Here is a 6594-nt window from a genome sequence, read left to right as displayed (position 1 = left end):
TCTCCACTTGGTGTGTACCAGGAAAACGGTTGCAACTTACTATGCCATATTCCTTGCGGGAAACAAGTGGCAGCACAGGAAGGAAGTGAAAGGAATATGATTTGATCATGTTGACACTGATGTCAAAGGACTGGCCTAAGCCTGGCATGTCACAACACTGCCATCTTATCCATCCTCATGCCAACACATGGCTATGCAAATATGTATCCAACAACATAATGCTTACCGAACTTACTTTCCGATTATATATATGAAATATAACATTTAATAGTTGTTCATAAACATGCCATGAACATACAAAAATGCAAACACGCAACAATACTCATCATATCAAGAGTTCGAACATGATTTCCTGGTTCGGAGTAGTTGGAGTCTAACTGTGCGAGGTTTGCAGCTCCGTCACCTCCTCCGGTATCTACGGTATAAGAAAAGATACGCACGCAACGTAAATACCGTGAGTGTACAGAAAAGTGTTCCAAATATTTTTCAAATAAATATGATAAAAAACTAGACAAAAATTTCAAAAGAACAGAAAAAGAATCACTCAAAAAATCCTTTCTGTTAAAAAGATATAAGGGTTTTAACCCAAGGACTTATCTGTAATGAAACAGAAAACTTCCAGGGGGCTTTGCAGAAAAAAACAAAAAAAATTGCCAGAGTACGCTTTCAGTAAACGATTCAAAAAAAACACAGGAGAGGCTGACGGGCGGGTCCCACCCGTCAGGTTTGAATTTTCAAACGAGGGAGCCGGGCTCGTCGGCGCCCGAGAGCCGCGGTGGTCGCCGGCGGCGATCCACGGCGAGGCGGGGAGATCGGAGAGTACCTCTGTGTTCAGGGCACCATTCCGCGTCTGTGGGAAGTGGTGGTGGTCGCCGGCGAGTACCACGTCGGTGACACTTGCTCCGGCGGACGGTGGTTCGGGTGGTCGTGGATCTCGTCGGAGAGAGCTGCGAGGCCAAAATTGAGCTGGGGGTTATCTTACTAGAGGTGGTACGAGGCTACGGTCGAAACTAGGGCGGCGGAGGGGTTCTCACCGGAGAGAACGAAGCCGGAGCCCGAGGCGGACGGAGGTGGCCGGAGTCGAGGAGGAAAGGCCCCTCGAGGCTCGTTCAGTGGCCGGGCGGGGTCTGGTGTGGTGGTGGAGTCGTGCGGAGGCGAGCGCAAGCTCGGGGTGTTATATATAGCCGCCTCGAGGCGGTTGCCGAGAACGGGGTTCTCCAGCGAGGTGATTACGGCGGCGCAGTGGTTGCCGGGGGGGGGGGGTCAGAGGTTGAGCTTCGTCGTGGATGTCCCTGGTTCCGTTTAGATGCTGACCGCGCTGTAATTTGGTCGCTTAGGGGGAGTTCGATGGAACGGGGCGGGGGGGCCCGTCGGCGGCAGAGAGCACGCTCTGCACGTGCTGCGCCACGGCGACGGTGCTGCATGCGTGCGCTGGCAAGGAGGTGGCCATGCGGAGCCACCAGGACGCTTGGGCGGCGCCGAACGGCGTTGTGCCGCCGTTCTGCTTCCTGTCGGCCGCTACAGCGCTACGGCCGCTGCAAGACACGCCGGCGCAGGCGGGCCAGGGCGCCACCAATGCCAGGAAGGCGCCAAGCGCGTGTGTGAGGCTCCAGACAAGCAAGCCTGGCCGTGAGCTACGTGCCAAGCGCACTGTGAGCTCGTGACTGAAGTTACTGACGAAGATCGACACTGAACTTCTGAATTTCTGAAAGTGAACAGTACTGCCGCATGCAAGGTGTTCGACAGAATGATTCTAGTGTGTAGAGATCTCCCCTTGAGCTGGTTTTTGGTGGAGGGGCCTCTCATTGCACCTGGAGGCTGCCTGAATATTTGTAGAATTTTTGGAGAGGTGTAGATATGGTTTCACCAAATTTGGCAAATCTGGTCCAAACTTGCAGTGAGTGAATTTTGAAATATTTGAACAGGAGAAGAGTGGATCAAGATGGTTCTGGGTAGTGGGTACAAAGGACTATCCAGGGGTGTTGAGTTTAGGTCAAAAGTCATAAGCATTGGGGTACTTGCTTTGCAATCCACCTAGGCTCAAAAGAAAAGACAGAATTATTTTGGGAGGGGAAATAGTTGGAATAAAGTCCAAAAATGGATTTTATTAGTTTGGACAGAATGTTTGGGTTGAACTATAGTGGGAGGAGAGGTTTTGGGAAAATTTCACCATAGGAGGCATGGTAAAATTTTGAAGGGATCAAAACCAAATAAAAGCCCAAAACTAAAAGGGTTTTCATTTTAAAAGAAACCAAATCCAAGAAAAGGATTTTGAGAGGGCAAACTTAGAAGATGGTTTTTAGGAAGGGTTTAAATGACCTCCTTTCAAACCAAGCAAGGCTCTTTTGAAAAACAAAACACCAAAAAATTTGGAGTGTCACAGTACCTACCCCCTTAGGAAAAATCTCGTCCCCGAGATTTCAGCTGATCCTTAAACAGGTGTGGGTGCTCTGTCCGAAGAAAATCTTCGCTCTCCCAAGTTGCTTCATTCTCGGTGTGATTACTCCATTGAACTCTGAAAAACTTAATGGTTTTCTGTCGGGTCCTCCTCTCAGACTCTCTAATATTTTTATTGGGTGCTCCCGGTAAGTGAGGTCCGGTTGCACGTCAATATACTCATGTGAAACTTGCTTCTCTGGGTTGCTCATGTATTTTCTCAACTGCGAGATGTGAAACACGTTGTGGATACCGGATAAGTCTCCGGGTAGGTCCAGTTGGTAGGCTACCTTGCCTCGTCGGGCCACTATATGAAATGGTCCGATGAATCTTGGTGCTAGTTTCCCTTTAATCTTGAACCGTTGCAGACCCTTCATAGGAGAAACTCTCAGGTATACCAATTCTCCGGGTTCAAAACTGATTTCCCGATGCTTACGGTCGTAATAACTCTTTTGCCGACTTTGAGCTGTTTTGAGTCGTTCTCTAATTGTCTTAACTTTCTCCTCGGCCTCCTTGAGCATATCTGGGCCAAAGATATGGCTGTCTCCGGTCTCTGACCAATTTAGCGGGGTACGACATCTTCTCCCATATAGAGCTTCAAAGGGTGCCATTTTCAAGCTGGCTTGATAGCTGTTGTTGTATGCGAACTCTGCATATGGCAAACTTTCTTCCCAACTGTTCCCGTAGGTGAGGACACAGGCTCTTAGCATGTCTTCTAGGATTTGGTTTACGCGTTCCGTCTGCCCATCAGTCTGGGGATGGTATGCGGTACTGAAGGCTAGTTGGGTTCCCAGTGCCTGTTGTAGGTGATCCCAGAATGCAGAGACGAACTGCGTGCCTCTATCGGAGATGATAGTCTTAGGGACTCCATGTAAGCAGACGATACGGGCAAGATAAAGTCTGGCTAGTCTCTGAGTGGTGTAAGTTGTTTTTACCGGAATAAAATGTGCCACCTTGGTTAATCTGTCGGTTATGACCCAAATGGCATCGTTTCCGTGTCGGGACCGTGGCAGTCCAACGATGAAGTCCATTCCAATCTCGTCCCATTTCCACTCGGGTATCTTATTTGGTTGCAACAGTCCGGCTGGTTTCTGGTGCTCGGCCTTGATACGTTGACAAGAGTCACAGCAGGCGATGAACGCGGCTATATCTCTTTCATACCGTGCCACCAGAAATTTTCCTGAAGATCTTTGTACATTTTTGTCCCTCCAGGATGGATTGAATACGGAGCGGTGTGACTTTCAGTCAATATCTGTTGTTTGAGGTCCTTGACATTTGGTACGCATAGCCTTTCTCCATACCACAATATTCCTTGCTCATCCATGTTGAATTCTGAGGCTCTTCCCAAACTCACTTTTCTTTTTATGCCCTCAATGCTGGGGTGTCCGTGCTGGGCTTCCTTGATACTTTCCATCAGGGTAGGCTGTATTTCTATATTCGATACACTGCCTTCGGTAACCATTATTAGATTGAGTCGGGCAAATTCCTGTTGAAATTCTGGCCTCAATTTTGGCATACTGTCGTCTTCCGTGCTGGGATTGCGACTAAGTGCATCTGCCACAACATTTGCTTTTCCAGGGTGATAGTGGATTCCAACATCATAATCATTCACCAATTCTAACCAGCATCGTTGCCATAGATTTAACTCTGGCTGTGTGAAAATATACTTAAGACTCTTATGGTTTGTGTATATCTCACAACGATTCCCCAGCAGAAAGTGTCTCCATTCCTTGAGTGCATGGATGACTGCTGCTAATTCCAGGTCATGGGTGGGATAATTCTCCTCATGCTTGCGTAGTTGTCTAGAGACATACGCAACTACCTTGCCTTCGTGCATCAATATGCATCCGAGGCCTTTCCGGGATGCGTCACAATATACCTCTAAATTCTTGTGTATATCTGGCATGATTAATACTGGTGCCGTTGTTAATTTGCTTTTTAGCTCTTGGAAGCTTTTCTCACATGCTTCTGTCCAATCAAACTTCTTGCCTTTCTTGAGCAATTGTGTCATGGGCTTTGCTATAGTGGAGAATCCTTCAATAAATGTCCGATAATATCCTGCCATTCCCAAGAAACTTTGTACGTCCATTACGTTAGCTGGTGGTTTCTAGCTAAGTACGGCCTTGACCTTTTCCGGTTCTATGGCAATACCTTCTTGGGTTAGCACGTGGCCCAAAAAACCCACCTGTTTTAGCCAAAATTCACATTTGCTGAATTTGGCGTACAATTGATGTTTCCTGAGTTCTCCGAGTACAATCCTGAGATGTTCGGCGTGCTCTTCTGGTGTTTTGGAATATATCAGAATATCATCGATGAATACCACAACAAACTTGTCCATATACTTCATAAATACTTTGTTCATGAGGTGAACAAAATATGCGGGGGCGTTGGTTAGCCCGAATGGCATCACTGTGAACTCATACAGCCCATATCTGGAGGTGAATGCGGTCTTGGGAATATCTTCTGTTCGTACTTTTAATTGGTGGTACCCTGATCTCAAGTCAATTTTTGAGAAGACTTTGGCCTGTGCGAGCTGATCGAATAAATCATTTATTCGGGGCATTGGGTATTTGTTCTTGATTGTGACCATGTTGAGAGCTCGATAATCAATACACAACCTCATTGTTCCATCCTTCTTCTTGGCAAATAAAATTGGAGAACCCCAAGGTGAGGAGCTGGCTCGTATGTATCCTTTCTCCAATAATTCTTTTATTTGCTTCTTCAACTCTACCAATTCGGATGGTGCCATTCTGTAAGGTTTCTTATAAATAGGAGTGGTTCCGGGTGCAAGCTCAATGCTGAATTCTATTTCTCGGTCTGGCGGCATGCCCGGTAGTTCTTCTGGAAATACGTCTGGAAATTCACATATTACGGGAACCTTGTTCAGCTCAGAAACGTCCACCTTGTTTAATCTAGGTTGTCGAGGTATTTGTCTCTCTCTGGCTGAAACTTTTATTTTCTTCCCATGATGGTGTGTGAGAATCACGGTACGGTTGAAGCAGTCAATAAAACCTTTGTTGGTGGTTAACCAATCCATTCCCAGGATGACATCCAGTCCCTTGCTTTCCAGTACAATAAGGTTGGCGTAAAACTTCAATCCTTCAAATTCAATAACCACACCTTGACAGTAACTCTGGGTCACTTGCTTAACTCCAGGGGACTTGACGATCATTGATTTTTCCAAGGGAAGCATCAAAAAATTATTTTGCAAAGCGAAACCTTTCGAAACGAATGAGTGAGAAGCTCCAGAATCAAACAAAACCATGGCAGGTATTGTGTTGACGGGGTACGTACCGAGTACGATATCTGGGGCCGTTCTGTGCTTCCTCTCGGGTCACGTGGTTCAAGTGACCTTTCCGGTGGTTGTTGTTGGGGTTGAAATTGCTTCGCTTTGGTGCTGAATTATTTCCACCATTATTGAGCTTCGGGTTTGAGTTCCTTGGCTTGGGACACTGCTTGGCATAGTGCCCTTCTTCTCCACAAGCATAACAGGTAACGCCTGGGCGATAGGTGAATTCTTTGTCTCTTGCATGGAAATTCTTGGTTGGACGTGAATTATTCGTCGGGGTTTTGTGCGAATCCCCCTTCTGAAATTCCTTCTTGCTTCTGTGATTGCGAGAAAAAGTAGTCTGGTCCCTTTTCCGTTTGTGGAAATCTTCCAGGCTACGTTGCTCATTTTCCAGGGTAATGGCCTTATCCACCAGTGTTTTAAAATCTGGGAAGGTGTGCACAACTAGCTGGCACATAAGGGCGGGTGCCAGGCCTTCCAAGAATTTTTCCATCTTCTTGCTCTCGGTCATGCGTTCTTCATTGGCGTAGCGAGACAGCAGTGTGAATTGGCTGTTGTATTCTGACACTGTCATGGCTCTTTGCTTGAGTTCATCAAATTCCTTCTTCTTGATTTTCATGACGCTCTTAGGAATATGTGCCCCACGAAAACCTTCTTTGAAATTTTCCCAGGTGATTTCATTTTCGTTGGGGTGCATGTGCAGGAAGTTTTCCCACCACGATGCAGCTGCACCTGTGAGATAATGTGGTGCATACAGTACTTTTTCACGGTCTGAACACTGTGCGATAATTAATTTTCTCTCCATGTCTCGAAGCCAGTCCTCGGCCTCAAGAGGCTTGTCAGTATGAGAAAATGTTGGAGGACGCGTC

This window comes from Triticum aestivum, chromosome 3B, assembly GCF_018294505.1.
Source record: "Triticum aestivum cultivar Chinese Spring chromosome 3B, IWGSC CS RefSeq v2.1, whole genome shotgun sequence".
In the NCBI taxonomy this organism is placed as follows: Eukaryota; Viridiplantae; Streptophyta; class Magnoliopsida; order Poales; family Poaceae; genus Triticum; species Triticum aestivum.
This window is presented reverse-complemented; position numbering follows the sequence as displayed.